At 41.5% G+C, this 20,078-nt stretch overlaps 1 long non-coding RNA gene and 1 pseudogene across 1 annotated transcript in view; both read right to left on the bottom strand.

Moving 5' to 3' along the window:
- Positions 1 to 20,078, bottom strand: part of LOC149123771 (uncharacterized) — a 169,822-nt gene that overhangs the window by 79,284 nt on the left and 70,460 nt on the right. The gene's annotated exons all lie outside the window — the stretch shown is intronic.
- LOC100344826 (eukaryotic translation initiation factor 1A, X-chromosomal-like) lies at positions 15,411 to 18,371 on the bottom strand (annotated as a pseudogene).

Here is a 20,078-nt window from a genome sequence, read left to right as displayed (position 1 = left end):
ACTGCTATGCCAAATGCCTACTCCGTTTCACTTTTTAACAAGTATCTCTAAACATAGGGAAAATCAATCTACAAAGCAAGCCCATCATTAAAAGTATGCAAAGCCTCTAAAACAGATATCTGAATAGAACATGTTAATGTAGTTTATATTTGAGATCTTAGCCAACATTTATGTATCTCCTATTATGTACAAAGGGAGATTCAACTTGAAAAGAGTTTACCAAGCAGATATTAAGTAATGTACCAGTACAACCAAAAGGTACTGCTGAGATTTTTCTCTTCATAATTCTTTTAAAATAAATCAGACATGTGTGGTTGCACAATTACTTTACATTCATGATCACCTAATATCCCATATTAAGCCTCCAAACCAGACCTTGAAAATAAAAATAAATCTAGACTTCAGCTTATTGCCCACTAGGGAACAAACACGTCTGCCTGGCTTGGCTACAAACTCAAAAACAAAACAAAAAAAGACTTTAAATCCCATTTTAATATCTAGGACTTGGGGCCAAAGTGAAGGTTAAAAGTAAAACCATAGCAAAGGAGTCCTTTTCTCTTATTACTAAACAGGTTGGTGGTATGGACAAGCAGTGACTGCCTAAGAGTTAAAGCTCACAGAGTCAATTTCTAGTTAAGAGTTAAATCTGGTTCTGTAACAAAGAACTGAGGGTCTTTTCCTTGGATTCTAATCAGTGAAAGATGACATACAGGACAGGATTTCTGGGGGGATTCCCCTGCAGTTTCTGCTGCAAATGCTCTGCCAGCATGTAGGAGAGCAGGTGCTGAAGCGGTAAACACCGGGCGGGAGGGACAGTCATGGGGATGCCATGGCCTCAGCAGAGCGCAGTGTACAGGAGACTCGTGATATCTGCAAGAGTCATGGGAATCAGTGGGAATTCATCTTTGGGTCCAGAGAACATAAAGTGACCTGTTTCTGCTGGTTACACAGTAAAACAGAAACTCAAGAAGGAAAAATGAACCAGCATAAAAAATGTGGACTTAGTTACGTCTGTTTTGGTCCTAGAGGAGCAGAGGTGATTGGAATGGCTGCAGAGGCTCTGACACCTCGCTGTTTCCTTTTGTCTATGAACAGACACAGGATTGCAAGAACTATTGGAGCCAAAGGTTAATCACAGAGAGAGATCGGTTTCCGTCTCCCAGAAACAGAACTGTGCAAGAAATCTGATGACATGTTCCTGGATTGACCGTAACAACCATTTTCCCAAATAACATCAGCTGACTCTCTGGATTCTATCTTTGGGACTATCCTCAAATTCATTGGGGAAATCACTGTATTAAATCAGTTCAGTTTTACCAGGCTATGAAACAGTTTGCAAAGCTATGTCATACAACCACATAATTAGTGTGAATGAAAATACTATTAATTAGAGATAAGCATTTGTCCAAGAATTTGTTGTAATCAGATCTTGTGGGGATTTATCTCAGTCTTTTGCCAATCAGAAATTCAAAATAAACTTAGATATGAAAATAGAGTTCTTCATCTTACAGGAATAAGTCCTGTAAGAAAAAATTTACACATTTCATTATACTAACCTTCCTTCTCCCCTACTTTTTTTCTTTCTTTTTTATTTTTTTTTTTAGCTAATTTTTATGTACTTAGAAGGCAGAGCAACAGAGACTGATACATGGACAGAAAAAGATTTTCCATCTTCTAGTTTACTTCCCCCATATGTCCACAAAAGCCAGAGACAGGCCAAGTCAAAGCTAGGAGCCTGGGACTATATCCGGTTTCCCACATGTGGAGCAGGGACCCAAGCACTTGAGTCATCCTCTGCTGCCTCTCAGAATGTGCATTAGCAGGAAGCTGGAATCAGGACTAGAGTAGGGTCTTGAAACCAGGCACTACAATATGGGCTGCAGGCATCTCAAACAGCATTTTAACCACTGTATCAAACACCCACATCTCCTTTTCTGAAGAAATCCAATCCGGTTGGAAATAGTAAGTGATAAGCTTTAAACTTTAGGTTTTTGTTGTTGTTGTTGTTTTTTTTTTTTTTTTTTTTTGACAGGCAGAGTGGACAGTGTGAGAGAGAGACAGAGAGAAAGGTCTTCCTTTTGCCGTTGGTTCACCCTCCAATGGCCGCCGCGGCTGGCGCGCTGCGGCCGGCGCACCGTGCTGATCCAATGGCAGGAGCCAGGTGCTTCTCCTGGTCTCCCATGGGGTGCAGGACCCAAGCACTTGGGCCATCCTCCACTGCCTTCCCTGGCCACAGCAGAGAGCTGGCCTGGAAGAGGGGCAACCGGGAAAGAATCCAGCACCCCGACCGGGACTAGAACCCGGTGTGCTGGCACCGCTAGGTAGAGGATTAGCCTAGTGAGCTGCAGCGCCGGCCTTGGTCCCCAAAATAATTATATTTGGATAATAAAATAAAATTCCTCTAATATATAAAATTCATTTTGAAAGTCTTTAAAAACAAAATAAAAATGTAAAGTCCACTCACCATCCATTTATGTATAAATAATGGAAATTAAACATGATAATCAAATTTATTCACAATAGATTTAATAATCTTTTAAATGACAAGATGCTTCCTAACAGCAAAGTTGTAAGATGAAGCCCTCCAAGAATAAATTCTAGAAGAGTCTAGAGTTATAATTTATATGTACAAATTAAGCAATTATATGTTATAACTTTACAAATCATGTTATACTCTAATAAAACTAATCTGATTCAATGCATTAATTTCCTCCAGTGTACCCCAAAGATCAGAGGAAAATGTGACTTTGTCAGTGGTAATAGCTAGTAGCTCATGGGAGATCCCAGCCTAGAATGCAATTATTCTAATCCTGTGCCTTTTCATAGGCATGATGTTCTCAGGTATGGGAGGCAAGACATCTTAACCACTGGGCCTACCTCCTGCCCCATGAAGGACTTCTCGTGTTCATCTTCTATAAATAAATAAAGAGAGCCACTGAAGAGTTTCAATTGGAGAAGAAATTTACATTATAGAAAAATTCCTCATGAAGCAGTATGAAATTCTATCTCAGTAGTCTAAAAGGAGAGATGAGGGGTGGGCATTGTAGTACAGAGGGTTAAATCACCACTTGGAATACCTGCATCTCATATTGGAGTGCTGGTTTGAGTTCGGGCACTCCATTTTTTATCCAACTTCTGTTAATGCATTCTGGGAATTAGAAGATGATGGCTCAAGTGCTTGGATACCTGCCATCCATATGAGAGACCCAGGAGTCCCAGCCTCCTGTCTTTGACCTAGACCCAGTCCTGGCTGTTGTGGGCACTGGGGGAGTGAACTAACAAATGGAACATCTCTCTCTCTCTCTCTCTCTTTCTCTTTCTCTTCTCTCCTCCATCACTCTGCCTTTCAAGTAAATGAAAACAAATAAAAGTAAACATGTAAAAGAGAGATGAAAGTAGGAACAAAAGTGTTAACAATGGGAAAACAGAATAAAAATCATCTGAGAGATTGCAGAGGTAAAACCAACAGCTCTAGTAATTATTTAAATGAGACTAGACTGAGAAAGGAGAGGGAAAAGCTGAAGATGACTCCCATGTTTCTGGTCTGAACCACTGAGTAACAGGAATTAACATTAACTTGAATAAGGAGAAGGAACATGTTTGAGGAGGAAGATTAACGCTTTGGGTTTTGTCCATTGAATTTAAGATGTTGGTAAAACACCTAACTATACTAGACAGGATACTCAAGAGAAATAGAATAGGATATATAGATATATAAGAGGGGGATTATTATGATAATTGGCTCACACAATTATGGAAACTGAGAAGTCCCACTATCTGCCATCTGCAAGCTGCAGAACCAAGAAGGCCAGTGGTACAATTCTTAGTCCAAACGTGAGAACTTCAGGGACTGGGGAACTGCAAAGACAGGTGGCTATTGATGTAATTCTCAGAGTCTGAAGAGATGAGAATCAGAAACACCAGTGTCCACGGACATGAGAAGATGGACATTCCAGTTCAAGAAAAAGGAAATTTGCCCTCCACTCTAGGCATGTGGCATAGGTGAAGTCAGTGTCATGTCCTGTGCTCCCCAAGACCAGTGACCCAAGCTGGGCCATCACAGTATCTTAAACTTCTGACCACAGTCTCTCAGTGACATGACAGAAGAATGAAACTCTTGAGTAGATTTATGTGAATTGTAACTCAGGTGACATCTCCCTTCCTCTCATAGCTAAACTATGCACATGTCAGCACTTCACTACTGACATCCAGCACAGAGAGGCAGAACTGCAGTGGGAGGGAATCACACTGGGGCCATGGGAAGCAGAGAGGATGAACAGAGAGAAGCCCAGTTGCCATAAGATCTTGGTTTCCATGTGCTCTGCTATACCCTCACCTTTCCAGTTACAACCACCAGGGTCCAGGGATAGATAGTTCAGCTCCAGGCTTTGTCCACATAACCAAAAGTCCTGACCAACACACAGAAATTGAGTTATGGATAGGTTAAACACCTTGATTAAGTTCATACCCTAGCAAGCAGTAGGCAGAGCTTAGAGTCAAACAACCTGCTCATCACAGCACCCTGCTATGGAGCAACGATTCTAACATGGTACCCATTTTCTGGCTAGAGGAGAATTTAAACTTCACTCTATCTAGAGTGAATTTAAAGAGGGAGAGGGAGGAAAAAAAAAAACAGGTTCAAATTTGAACAAGTTCAATTATTGAAACATTAGGGAAAACAATTTCTTTGAGTCCTATTTTGTAAAATAAAATAAATATCTGTGCTCACTTTAATTAACGGGGCTAATACATGTGGAAGCATTTTGAAAACAGTAAAGAACCTACCATATGGTAGGTTTTCCTAATCTCTATCAGCTATAGCAATGTGTATTAAATCTATTCTCTCCCTTGTTGCTTATACCCACAATCTTAGGGGTGGGAAACAGAAATCCAGAATGTTATCTCATCCATGTTAATTTCCATCTGAATAAACAGTCACTTCTGTGTTATTGTTGTTACTGAACATGTATTGAAAGCCAGACAGGGTCTGGGTGCCCTGGAAAATACAAAATCTAGAGGAGTCTCTGGGAAAGGCAGGAAACCCAGAGCAATGGTTGGCATGGTACTTGGGAACAAGAAACCAAAGGTGTGGTTCCCAAGTCCCCTTCAGAATGAACACAGCAGCACTGTTCTACATTACCGGGCCTGTTCTGCACTGCTGTTTTACATTCCCACCTCCCACTGGGCATTTTGAAGGCTGGTAAGACAATTCAATGTGCATGTCTTGGGGAATGGAGAATGATGCTCTGGAATGATGCTTGGCTCTGCTTATTGCACACACCACTTCATGCAGACACCACTTCATTTTGAAAACAGAACTCCATATTTTCCTTTGGGATATTTTTATGGCATTATAAGGATGTCAATTTTTCCCTTTGCTGCACAGGTGCACCATGCTTACACAATAGGAGGTCCTTTGTCCTGAAAATGTATGTGTAAATCGTATTTCATCAAAATCAAATTATATCCAAGATGCAGTAAGGAAGATGGCTATTTCTAGGATCTCTGTGGGAATTATCTGGGAGGTAGTTCTGTACAAAGACTAGAAAGTGGGAATCAGAAAGTCAAGATTCAGTTCTCAGTTGGATCACTTCCTACTTTGATTTTTGGCAACTCATTTAACCTCTGCCCAATAGTTTTCACACGTATAAAAGGATGATACTGTGAGTTGTTGTTGTTGTTGTTTTTGAGCACTCAATGAAATGTTTTAGAACTGAATTAAGAAAGAGTAGATCCATATCTTTCAGAATTTTATGAAAATCTACTTTCAAGAATTGAAAACAATGTAAAGAGAAAGATGTAGTGCTATTCTTAGCCCTCAACAAGTATTTCTTGAATAAATAAAAAGAAAATAAAACTGATTCTGCCACCATTTATTAGCCTGCACCCTGAGAAGTCACAAATAGCCCTATATCTTATGGCTTTCACTTATTCTTTAAACAAACTAACAAAGAAAGAGGTACCTTTCTCTAAAGGGAGGAGAGAACTTCCACTTTGACTATGACCTTATCTAAATAAGATTGGAGTTGGCAAACTCAACAGCCTTCCATAGCCTTGGCAACTCATGACAAGAGCCTAGGGTGATTACTGACGCCATAAGCAAGAGTGTCAATTATTAAGTCAACAACAGGAGTCACTGTGCACTTACTCCTCTTATGGGATCTCTGTCCTTAATGTGCTGTACAATGTGAATTAATGCTATAACTAGTACTCAAACAGTACTTTACACTTTGTGTTTCTGTGTGGGTGCAAACTGATGAAATCTTTACTTAATATATACTAAATCGATCTTCTGTATATAAAGAGAATTGAAAATGAATCTTGATGTGAATGGAAGGGGAGAGGGAGCAAGAGATGGGAGGGTTGCAGGTGGGAGGGAAGTTATGGGGGGGAAAAGCCACTGTAATCCAAAAGCTGTACTTTGGAAATTTATACTTATTAAAGTTAAAAAAAAACTAACAACATTAGCAACCTAATTTGAAACAACCCACTCATATTACCAGAGGTATCACAGTTGAACAAATCACTTATTTGTCTTATGTCATTCATTTTCTTGAGAGCCTTCTATGTCTCAAAGACACACTTCTTCATATGGGTGTTATGGTGCAATGGGCTAAGACTGCATCCCATTTCTGAGTGCTGTTTCAAATTCTGGATTCTCAAAACATCTGATCCAGCTCCTTGTTAATGTGCCTGGAAGGGCAGAGGATGACAGCTAAAGTGCTTCGGTTCCTGCCGCCCACGTGGGAGACGTGAATGGAGTTCCTGGCTCCTGGCCTCAGCCTGGCCTAACTGTGGATGTTCTGGCTATTTGAGAAATGTTCTGTTACTCTGTCTTTCAAATAAATAAATGTATTTTTCTTTTTAAGTTTTTCAGACACCAGAATCAGAATCACAAGCATTCACATTGTAAGTGTAGAAGACAAGGGCTGGCACTATGGCACTGCGGTTTAAAGCCCTGGCTGGAATCCCATATGGGCACCAGTTGGAGTCCCAGCTGCTCCACTTCCAATCCAGCTCTCTGCTATGGCCTGGGAAAGCAGTAGATGGCCCAAGTCTTTGGGCTCCTGTACCCACATGGGAAATATGGAAGAAGCTCCAGTCTCCTGGCTTCAGATTGGTGCAGCTCCGGCCATTGCGGCCAATGGAGGAGTGAACCAGCGGATGAAAGACCTCTCTCTCTCTCTCTGCCTCTCCTTCTCTGTGTAACTCTGACTTTCAAATAACATAAAAAAATCTTTTTTTAAGTGTAGAATACAAAAATCCAGCCCAGATATGGTACATTAGAATCTCTTCTTGGTACACCTGTATCCCATATTGGAGTACCTGAGTTTGAGTCCTACCTCCACTACAGATTCCAACTTCCTGATAATGTATACATTGGGGGAATCAGGTAATAGCTCAAGTACTTGGGTCCCTGCCATCCATGTGGGGAACTTGGATTGAGTTACAGGATCCTGGCTTTGGCCTGGCCTGGCTCTGGGTGTTAGGGCACTTGGGGAGTGAACCAGTGGATAAAGATCTTTCTTTCTATCTCTCAAAACAAATATAAATAAATAGATACTATTTTTTCAAAACAATCACCAGAGTTGTGGCTAGAGCATCTGCATTTTAACAAGCATACACATACTAACCTACTACTGCTTTTTTTTAAAAGATTTATTTATTTATTTGAAAGGCAGAGTTACAGAGAAGCAGAGACAGAGAGAGAGAGAACTTCCATCTGCTGGTTCACTCCCCAGATGGCCACAATGGCCAGAGCTGGGCCAATCTGAAGGCAGGAGCCAGGAGTTTCTTCCAGGTCTCTCATGTAGATGCCCCGGCCCATGGACTTGGGCCATCTTCTACTGCTTTCACAGGCCATAGCAGAGCTGGATGGAAAGTGGAGCAGCTGGAACTCAAACCAACACCCATATGGGATGCCGGCACTGCAGGCTGCAACTTTACCCACTATACCACAGCGCCAGCCCCACTACTAAAATGCCAATGTTAGGGAATTATATATGTACACTGTAAATGGTAACACAAATGCTACATGATAAGATTTTAACAAGCTCGTGGAAAATGGAATGAAACGATAAGTTTATTTTGAGGCAAAAGACTGAAGCCCACACACCTAAGAAGTCTTTAAGAAGTTAATGGAAATGCATACTATCAAAAGGCTAAGCACAGATGTCAAGGTCTTTTGCACCAAAATAAACTTATCTTTTTGTTCCATTTCCCATGAACTTTAGAATACTCTTGTGCTGAATTTTATTTATCTATTTATCTGTTGACAGACATTTTGGATCATTTTCACTTTTGGATATAATGAATAATGTTTCTATGAACATCACTATACACATGTCCACTTGGGAAAAAGAAAAAAAAAAAAGAACTGCAAGGGTCTGAGATTTTACCCTACTGGTAAACAGATCCGGATGCCAACAAGTTAGCCTGCCATGGTTTCACAGATGCTGCTAGAAGATACAGGATTTCTGGCCAGATAAAAGAACTTCATTACTGAAGCCACAAGAAGCATCGCAATCTTCATGTCTGCAACAGTTTTCCTGACCCCTTGAGTCCCACAGGGGCAAGGTGGAGATAGCCAGGTTCATGCTGCCCACACACTGTGGGTCTGCATCACAGCTGAACAAACCCAAGCTTAGGAGGCCCAAATGTTATGATGGGCTACAAGCAAATATGCCTATCTTTGCTCCAGAGGGAGATACTATCTATATTATGCTGGACAAAAGCAAACTTCTGCTCTGGAGGGAGACACTACTTCCAAGACTTTTCACTATAAAAACGTCTGTGAAAAGACGGTCTGGAACAAAGGGACGTCAGTGCCTCTATTCACTAGCCATGTCAGAGACCTTTGTAGAATAGTCTTCCAACAATGATTTGGTAGGTTCTGATAAAGGCCTTTAGTCACAAAACACCATCAGCCTGCTTTGTCATTTATTTGGACCAAAGGTTTGGTGAGATAGAAAAATTACAAACTGCATTTCCCCAGTTCTAAGAAAATGTAAGCAGCATACATAGCCTGGCACACAGTAAGTATGTAACAAATGCTGATTCTCTTCCCCAGGCTCCCTGTACAACTTCCACATAATCTTGCTGCTTATTTACTGTTTTCTTTAACATTTTCTCTTATATTTCCTGTTTTCAACTTCATTAAAAATAGTATTGATGCTGCAAGTAGGAATCATAGAGGAATTTGTGCCAGGTGGGCCTACCAGAACCTCCCCAAAGGTTTGAAAATTTTGGGATGATTTGTCCGAAGATTGACTTTGTGTCCATGTGCATATGATACGCTAGGTGGCGCTAATGGCCTGATAAGAGCAGAGACATTGCAGTGAGGTGAAAGGTTCACTAAATCTCCCTTACACATGCAACTCAAAGGAATAAATCTCCATTATTAATGACTGTACTGCTTGAAAATATAAAAAAATATTGTTTAAGGTTAAGAATGATCATGGCTTTCCCTTCACAGTTTATTTATAATCAACTTCTTTGCAAGGACAAAATTTAGCTTTAATTCTACAGACATGGTCATGTATTTTTTTATATTCAAGAACAACTATAGCCTAAGTGAAATATTCTAAACTAGCAAGTCACCAGGCCTTGAGAAGTGACAAGATGGAAAAGTACTTTGCAGAGTAAGGCACAATTTTCTTTCCAGACCCAGGCATGCTCAGGCAAGAGCATAACACTACAGCCAGCTGCAGGGTGGGGGTGGGGGGGTAGGAATTCCTCTGCTGGTCTAGATCAACAAACAACTAAATCACTAAACTAATGGGCCCCTTTACCTATTTGTCTTAAATGACCAGAAACTTAATGGAGAAAAAAGAAAGTCTGGTTAGAGCTAATTGCTCACAGACTAGAAGGATGTCAACCTGCTTGCAATCCAGTGCTAATAAGAAACATAAAGGAGGAATCATATGAATCATACATCTTCTGAACTATTTACAAGAGAAAAATAGTTCTAATTTGTAAATGTTAAAAGTATCTCTCACCCTTAAATTACCCTCTGATTTATGAAACTAAACACACACACCAGCTTTTACTGTCTTTGTCTTTTATGAGTTCTGGTGCATCAGGCACAAGTCCTGTAATACCACACCAGTGTGCCCCTACAAACCAAGGTCAAAGCTATAACTGCTTCAGTTCTTAGTCACACATCTGCTTGGTAGAATTTCTACACCAGGTCTTAAGTTCTCTGTCATGTAACTCATGAAACTGCATTTGTGAATGGCTGCATCTGGAAATTTGGCACAGGGAAAATTTTGGGTTTTGTTATTTTAAAAATTGGATTGTATTTATGTAAAAGATACCTCAATTCACAGCTTCACAGACTGTCATCAGTGAGAGGGGGAATTTAAAAATAAACAGAAAAGAAGTACACAGGTAGATAGAAGTTATTGGCAAGCTATTTGTTATTGAGCCATAAATTCATTGCCATTATATTATTGAAAGTATAAATAAAGAGAATCATTCATGAAATGATGGTAGCATTTTATGAGCCAAGGACTATGATGAATCCAAATCTGTTCACTTAAATAAATAGAATAAGTCAAATGTAGCATACCTTACTCCATATCAGTGTGACCCTGTGCCTTGCCATCTGCCATACTAACTGTTCAACAAATAGTTGAACAGTTCCTTTACCTATTTATATAGCTGAAGGATAACCTGGGCAAAGACATTTCAGAATCAGGATGTCTGGTTCTTCCACCTTAGTGGGAATATGAGTGAGGAAGAATCATGCTGATAAATTTACAAGGCTCCAGGTCAGACCAAGGGGACAAGTTCCTCCTTCCTGAAGAATGAAGATGTGCATGGCTCAGAAGAAACGTCAAAAGTTATATCTAGGGAGAATGCCAAGTTCTACGTCAGGAGCTTCCAAAGCAGCACACTAAACAAGGGGGCTAAGCAAAGGTCAGGGAACCAGCATGGTGCCAATATAGCATGGGACAGACACAAGACCCCCACCCTGCCAGACTCTAGGAGTACAAATGGCAGTAACTTGGGATCCTTAGTAAAATTACTACCAACTATGGGGAGATAAAGATAAGTAAGATAAAGATAAGTAAAGGCTTCCTTGAGTTTTGCCCAGAATTCATAAACAGACATCTTTATCAATCATTGATGTCAAAAGTCTCCTTAAAAGTAAAGCACCTGACTGGCGCTGCGGCTCCGCTTGCGTCACTGGAACCCCAGGGTTCTAGTCCCGGTTGGGGCGCCAGATTCTGTCCCGGTTGTTCCTCTTCCAGTACAGCTCTCTGCTGTGGCCCGGGAAGGCAGTGGAGGATGGCCCAAGTCCTTGGGCCCTGCACCCGCATGGGAGACCAGGAAGAAGCACCTGGCTCCTGGCTTCAGATCAGCGCAGCGCGCTGGCCGTAGCAGCCATTTGGGGGATGAACCAACGGAAGGAAGACCTTTCTCTCTCTCTCTCTCACTGTCTAACTCTGCCTGTCAAAAAAAAAAAAAAAAAAAAAAACAAACAAACAAACAAAAAAAAAACGACAAAAAAAACCAAAAAACAAAAACAAAACACTAAAGCACCTAAGTTCTTTTAGTAGTGAAATGCTACAAATTTAAAATTTAATGTCTTTGATTTCTTTTTTGGAGTATTTTTCTATCTATCCAGCAAACATTCACCTGCTCTGCACTTGGGATTGAGTTATGTCACTGTAAGGAAAAAGAGATGGTGATAGAGAAGTAAAACAGCATGGGGTGGAATTTGTTGTCACGTCCTGAATAAGCTCTGAGTGTGATTTTCATATCCCTGACAAGAGCCTTTCCTAGTGTCAATTTTCTTCTTCTTCAGTGTTTATCATTGTATATATTGAAAAGTCTACTGAGTTGGCAGTGCTGGTTAATTCAAGATCGAGTGCATTTACATTTCCTGTACTATACTTGTCCCAAATGTGAAAGCCTACAAACTCCTATCTTCATTACACAGTCTTCTTGCCAGCAAGGTAACTGATCCGCTTCTCAAAATCCTAGAATGCTACAGATGCTAATGATGATGCCTTGGAGCCCAAAATAAATGCAACATAAACCCCTGGAAGTGTGCAAGGAAAGCCAGTAGGGACTTCCCATCCTGCCAAGATAGTTCATCACAGACCTGAGCCTAATCAGTTATCAGGATAAGCATAATTCTTAGATGAGCTTGTTGAAGGGAAATAAGTAAATTGGAAGCTATTCAAAGGCAGGAACTATGTTCTCAGCTTGGTAATCCCCCAAAGTAACCTGGTATAATGCTTAGCTGACACTTGTTTCTCAATTAACAGTTAGCTTGTGTTGATTTATCCCTCGGATGTGCTTTTCAAACAATGAATAGGGCATTATTAAGGGGCTACGTGAGCAACAGGGTCATTCAATAATGATTAAACTACCTGTTTAATATAGACAGTATCAACTGACTCTTCCCTAAACAAGATATGAAAGTTTGCAAGCTTTCCCTTCCTCTCACATCATTAGTTGGGTTAGTTACTGTTTTTATGCTGTCAGGCTTTATTTTTTTAATTTTTTATTTAGTAAATATAAATTTTCAAAGTACAGTTAATGGATTACAATGGCTCCCCTCCCCCATAATTTCCCTCCCACTCACACCCCTCCCATCTCCCGCTCCCTCTCCCATTCCATTCACATCAAGATTCATTTTCAATTATCTTTATATACAGAAGATCAATTCAATGTATATTAAGTAAAGATTTCATCAGTTTGCACCCACACAGAAACACAAAGTGAAAAATTACTGTTTCAGTACTAGTTATAGCATTATTTCACATTGGACAACACACTAAGGACAGATCCCACATGAGAAGTAAGTACACAGTGACTCCTGTTGTTGTGCTGTCAGGCTTTATAACATTCACATTTGTTTCTACAGCTGAAATTCCTACAGTTGTTAGATCTTAGATCAGAATTTAAATAAATTCAATAGTAACTTCCTATTTTATTATCATATCTTTTTCTGACATGATAATTAATTTATTCTTAGTTTATCAACATTTCATCAAACAGACTTTTCTCCCAACATGGCTTCAAATGTACTATGTTGGCTGAATTCTTGGATGTTTAGGAAGAACTTTCTGTTACTTTTATATATGAATGACAATTTGGCTGGGTATTACATTCTTGGGTTATGTTTTCATCCCTCCATTGTCTTCTAACATTCAATCTACTATACAGAATATATATGTTCTATATATACTATCTATGCATATATTTCTATATCATATTTATTTTTTAAAGATTTAATTTATTTATTTGACAGGTATAGTTACAGACAGTGAGAAAGAGAGACAGAAAGAAAGGTCTTTCTTCCATTGGTTCACCCCCACAATGGCTGCAATGGCAGGAGCTGTGCCGATCCAAAGCCAGGAGCCAGGTGCTTCTTCCTGGTCTCCCATGCAGGTGCCCAAGTCCTTGGGCCATCCTCCACTATTTTCCAAGGCCACAGCAGAGAGCTGGACAGGAAGAGAAGCAATCAGGACTAGAACCGGTGCCCATATGGGATGCTGGTGCTGCAGGCAGAGGATTAACCAAGTGCACCATGGTGCCGGCCCCTATATTATATTTATTAATACATATTCATGCTATTTGCTGAGTTTTCTACTTTAGTATACCAAAGCTGCTATACCAGCTTTGTCTCTCCATATTGTCTTTCTCTAATTATTTTTTTAAGATTTATTTATTTATTTATTTGAAAGAGTTACACAGAGAGAGGAGAGGTAGAGAGAGGTCTTCCATATGATGGTTCACTCCTCAATTGGCCACAACGGCCGGAGCTGAAGCTAGGAGCCAGGAGCTTATGGGTCTCCCACATGGGTGCAGGGGCCCAAGCACTTGGGCCATCTTGTACTGTTTTCCCAGGCCATAGCAGAGAGCTGGATCAGAAGTGGAGCAGTCGGGTCTCAAACTGGCACCCATATGGGATGCTGGCACTGCAGGCAGCAGCTTTACCAGCTATGCCACAGTGCCGGCCCCAATAATTCAGTTTTAAGCTATGTGTAATCTGCTCATCACTCTACCATATAAATTAGTTCTAGATGCAAGCATTTGGCCTAGCAGTTAAATGCCAACATCCCATAATCAGAATATCTGAACTTAATGCCTGCATCCAGCTCCTGACTTCAGCTTCCTCCTGAGGCAGACCCTAAGAGACAGCAGTGATATCTCTTAGTGAAGTTACTGCCACCCACAAGGAAGACCTCAATTAAGTTCTTGGCTTCAGGCTTCAGGCTTCAGTCTTCAACATGGCCCAGCACCAGAAGCTGCAACTGTTGCAAGCATTTACTGAATGAGACAGCCAATGGGAATTCTATTCCTCTCAAATAAATAAATAAGTTCTATAATAGTGTTGGTTCTGTTTCTTTTTGATGCTTAATTATTCATTTTTATTTATTTGAAAGAGCAACAAAAAGAGAGACAGCAAGTGAGAGGGAGACATCTTCTATCTGCTAGTTTGCTCCCCAAATGCCAGCAAAAGCAGGGACTGGACCAGGCTAAAGCTAGAAGCCTGGAACTACTCCAACCAAGGTTGAACACACGGGTGGCCGGGACTCAAGTACCTGAGTCACTATCTGCTTAGTTTATCAACGTTTGTGTTGATGCATTCACAGGAAGTTGGATCACAAGTGGAGGCAGGACTTGATCTCAGACACTCTGGATATGGGATGTGGGCATCTAAGTGACAGTTTAAGCCACTGGGCCACAATGCCTGCCCCTATTGGTCCTAGTTCTTTAGCTTTATGACTTCCCTTTTCATTTCATTCTGCTATTTGAGAACTTATTATAACTGTGTCCTGTGTTTGCTAAATCCTTACATATACAAAACACTCATGAAAAATTTTGTTGTCCTTTTTGATTATATTTTTTCTAAATTATGTTCTTTCCCAGTCTTTGTTATTTCCTATTTGTTACTACTTATTGATTTATTTGCTATTTCATGCCTACACAGCCATCACATAGCCACATCTCTTTTCATGCTAATTAACATGAGTTTCATACAGATTTTCTGTTTTGCTAATGCGGGTGGATTTTCTTTACTGCTTTTGCATCTTATCTAGAACTTATTTCATTTGTTTCCAAGATGCCATTTTATGTATTTTTTAATTCAAAACATCTATTTACTTACTGGAAATGGTCAAAGCAGGAAAGGCAGTAATGCATTTTGTTTTTTAAATAATTGTGGTCTTCTACTCATAAGCTCCATTACATCAAAAGAACAAGGTGGGCTTAACATCTCACTTAAGGTCATTCAGCATTATCAGTTTTCAAAGAAATAAATCAATCTGCCTTAACAAACTGCAATCATGCTAATGAAATTTGAATCTTCTTTAAGGGTCATGGCTAAAATCCAAACTGCAGAACAATGTTCTGAAAACCTGGAATATAAAATGTTGAGTTCCATTTAACTATTCAGTGTCTTCATCATCATCTCCAGTGTCATCAAACTGGATTTCACCACCATCTCCAGGACCAAATGTATCAGTTTCATTGATTTTCGCATGCTCTGGAAGCTTGCCATATGCCTTCAGACTTCCAGCTTCATCTGCATTGTATTTTAAAGTTACGTTAGCTTTGTTATCCTGATAGTCTTGAAGACCAACCTTGTTAATGTCTGAGATATTTATCCAAACCTTTTTTCTCAATTTCTCTCTGATGTGACACAACCTCTTTACACCATCAAAACACATTTCTTCTAATCGTCCATTTCCCAGCATTTTGATTACTTGAACACAATCTTATCCATCCTCTTTGAATACCAGCTCTCTTTTTTCAGATTCATTCTCGCTCTTCTCTCTGTGCCTGTTTTTATCTCCTTTACCTTCTTTACCTTCATTCTTCGGTTTGGCGGTGACAGTGGCCTCATAGTGTTTCTAATTTCCTTCTGGACAGCTGTGGTGGTGGTGGTGGCAGCAGCGATGACTTCTCCGAGGGCCATGAGGAATGGCCAACAGGAGGGAGCACGTGGATGAGGCAAGCGCTGGGACCAAGCAGCATGCACGGGAGTCTCGCGGCCGAGTTCTTCCCAGATCCTTATTTTATGTATTTTACTATCTCTGAAATTTTTATGCACATTGCAGTTTAACTGGCCGAACTTTTTCATTATTTTATTTTATTTTTTCCTTTGGGCTGCAGTATGAAAATACAAATCTACTTTCCATAGACTTCCAACTCCAAAACCACCTCTCATGCTCACTTATCCTATTCAATAGAGAAAATCAGGTCCATCAAATGTCCTCAACAAACTCACAAAACTCAGAATTCCCAGATCCTTCCCTCTGGCTACAATAGACAAGGGATGCCTCCTACCTCAGGCTATTCCCCTCCACTGTTTTCTGAATCCTGCCTTTAACATTCACAGGTCTTCACACTCTTGCCTTTCTACTGATGTCTTCCCATCAAGTTTTATGTCAGCTCCGGCTCAACCTACATCACTGTTTAAGAATAAATAAGTAGGCCGGCGCCGCGGCTCACTAGGCTAATCCTCCGCCTAGCGGCGCCGGCACACCGGGTTCTAGTCCCGGTCGGGGCTCCGGATTCTGTCCCGGTTGCCCCTCTTCCAGGCCAGCCCTCTGCTGTGGCCAGGGAGTGCAGTGGAGGATGGCCCAGGTGCTTGGGCCCTGCACCCCATGGGAGACCAGGAAAAGCACCTGGCTCCTGGCTCCTGCCATCGGATCAGCGCGGTGCGCCGGCCGCAGCGCACCGGCCGCGGCGGCCATTGGAGGGTGAACCAACGGCAAAAAGGAAGACCTTTCTCTCTGTCTCTCTCTCTCTCACTGTCCACTCTGCCTGTCAAAAAATAAAAAAAAATAAAAAAAATAAAAAAAAGAATAAATAAGTAAACTCCTTTACTGTTAAATTAATTTTTCTCCTTCAAAACCAGACTTCATTTGCTCAACTCTGACTCTGACTTTCTTCTTCTTCTTCTTCTTTTTTTTTTTTTTTTGACAGGCAGAGTTAGATAGTGAGAGAGAGAGACAGAGAGAAAGGTCTTCCTTCCATTGGTTCAACCCACAAATGGCCGTCATGGCCGGCCAGTGTGTTGCGCTCATCCGAAGCCAGGAGCCAGGTGCTTCTCCTGGTCTACCATGCGGGTGCAGGGCCCAAGCACTTGGGCCATCCTCCACTGCCTTCCCAGGCCACAGCAGAGAGCTGGACTGGAAGAAGAGCAACCGGGACAGAATCCGGCGCCCCAACCAGTACTAGAACCCAGGGTGCCGGCGCTGCAGGCGGAGGATTAGCCAAGTGAGCCGCGGCACTGTCCTCAACTCTATAAAGAGTTTTTTTTTAAAGTACCTAGTCTCAGGTATTTTGTTATAATAGCAGAAAATGGACTGAACCAGAAAATTCACATCAAGAAGTAGAGTTGCTGGTATACAAATACTTCAAAATGCAAAAGCAGCTTTGGAACTGTGTAGTGTGCAGTGGATGGGAGAGTTCTGAAGTAAATTTTGGAAAATGCTTGTATTGCCATGAATGAAGCATTAAGGGTGATTTTAGTTCATAAGAAGAGAAATCTAGACAAAGTCTGGAACTTCTCAGAGATTACCTAAATGGTTAGGACCAGCATGTGGATAGAAATGTACACTGGAGGGCCGGCGCCTCGGCTCACTAGGCTAATCCTCCGCCTTGCGGCGCCGGCACATCGGGTTCTAGTCCCGGTCGGATTCTGTCCCAGTTGCCCCTCTTCCAGGCCAGCTCTCTGCTGTGGCCAGGGAGTGCAGTGGAGGATGGCCCAAGTCCTTGGGCCCTGCACCCCATGGAAGACCAGGAGGAGTACCTGGCTCTTGCCATCGGATCAGCACGGTGCACCGGCTGCAGCGTGCCGGCCGCGGCGGCCACTGGAGGGTGAACCAACAGCAAAGGAAGACCATTCTCTCTGTCTCTCTCTCTCACTGTCCACTCTGCCTGTCAAAAAAAAAAAATGATTTACAGATAGAACCTATTCTTAAAAGGAAAACAAAATGGAAAGATTTAGGAAATTCTCGGCCTTGCCATGTTGTTGGCAGTAGAGGGATGAATGTGGGTCCCCAGGTGGATTTATTCCAGCAACAGAGAAGAATTTAAAGCAGAGACATAGATGGAGTGCAAGAATGGGAGCAGGATTTATTTAAAGTGGTGGAGATACTACATACGCGGAAGTGAATGCAGCAACCTCATGAAAGAGAACCACCCCCACCGCAGTTCACTGGCTCTTTTTATTGGTCAGAGAGTGGTGCTCTAACTGAAAATAGATGTGGGGTGAGGTCCGGGTGGGGTTCAGTGCACGTGGTGATCTCTGAGAAGGTTTCATGGCATCTCCACGTGGAGTTCAGCATACACGTGTTCATCGTGGTGTCTTTGGCACAATGGAGGAGGCTCAGGTGCATCACGGGAAATTGGCTGTGCTAAATTGGCACTGTAGGGATGGAGTTTTAATGGTGCATGGCTAAGGCACAGAGACTGCTGTCAAGCTCTCAACTCCACTGTTCAATAACTAGCTCTCTACCTGGCTTATGTCAGCCATATGGTGGAGAATGAAAGCCTTTCCAGGAGAGGAAATCAAGGGTGTGGCAGAGCAGCAACCCTTAGCTAAAGAGCTTAGTACTAACAGAAGGGATCATCAAAACAATGGGAGAAAGACCTCAAAGGAATTTCACAGATCTTCCAAGCTGCCCCTCCCACCACAGACCCAGAACTCTAGAAATGAAGAATGGGAACCAGCCTGGGGTGCCTTCCAAGGGTTTGCTGCTCAGCGCTGTCTGGCACACCAATCTGCATTCCAATGCCATTCACTTTGGCCATCCTAACTGTGGTTCAAGCAGGCCCAGGTGGGTATTGTTCAACCCACTGCTTCCGGGGACAAAAGCCATAAATCTTGGCAGCGTCTACATGGTGCTAATTCTGCAGGCACACAGAATCTAAGAGCCATGGAGGAATGGAAGCTTCTATCTGGATTTCAAAGGATGTCTCAGACACGCTGGATATCCAGGTAGAAACTTCCTGAATGGGCAGAGCTACCATAGACAGCCCCCAATAGAGCAACGATGAACAGAAATATGGGGTCAGAACTGTCTGTCGCAATACCTTGTGGAGCCAGAAGGGCAGGACCACCACTGCAGAACTACCCGCCTGCAACACAGGACTTCAGCCTATGAAAACTGAAGCATGGGCTGAGTCCAGAAAAGCCATGTGGGTAGGGCTGACCAATGTGTCCAGGAAGGGGGGCATGGAGTCAGGGAAGATTATTCTGTAGGTTTGAGATTTTGTGATTTTTCCCTGTTGCATTTCAGACTTTCGTATGGCCTGATATGACTTTCTTCATGCCTATTACCAGTTTTACTGCAATCATCTCCAACTTTCTGTCCAATGCAATTTCACTAAATTTAAAATCTGATCATGCCACATCCCGTGCCCCTTAAAATCTTTCATTAATTGGCCATGGTATATGGAATAGCCTCTACACACCTCAACCTAACATAAATGTACCTTCATGATCATGGTCTCTGAATACTTCACATTCCTCTCATGCCTCACATTACAATCCAGTCAAGCTGAGATATTTACAATTCAATAAAAATAACCAGATTTCCATACATTATTCAATTTACCTTGATCATTCTTGCTCCTCTCTTTGGCCTAACTAGCTCCTAATCATCTTTCCCCTGTCCACATGGAAGTTCCTTCTTCCAGAAAGCCTCCTTAAATTCTCAGTTTCAAGTTAGGTGTTCCCCTCCAAGTACTCTCACAGAACTCGACTATCCCTTAATACATTTTGCTATAGCATAATTGCTTTTTCATTTCTCTACAGGCTAAACGTTAAGCACCATGAGAACAAGTGTGCTGCATTTTTTTGTTCACAATTCCCAACCTCTAGAAAGAATATATCTTGAATGACAACATGTTCTGAATGATTGAATCCAGACCTCAGGGGAAGAATTTAGTTTTGCAATAAAGAGAAGCAAACATATAAACATTTAACTAAAAACACCTCTTTCTTGAGGATGAAGGAAAGGATAAAAGAATATATGCCTTGCTTTTGTTAGCTCTTAGCAAAAAATATTATATTTAATCATCTGACACAACCAATATTTGAC

The sequence above is a fragment of the Oryctolagus cuniculus genome, chromosome 10, assembly GCF_051225735.1.
Source record: "Oryctolagus cuniculus isolate XC-2025 breed Fujian yellow rabbit chromosome 10, ASM5122573v1, whole genome shotgun sequence".
In the NCBI taxonomy this organism is placed as follows: domain Eukaryota; kingdom Metazoa; phylum Chordata; class Mammalia; order Lagomorpha; family Leporidae; genus Oryctolagus; species Oryctolagus cuniculus.
The sequence above is the reverse complement of the archived record's forward strand: the minus strand, read 5'-3'. Positions and strand labels throughout refer to the sequence as shown.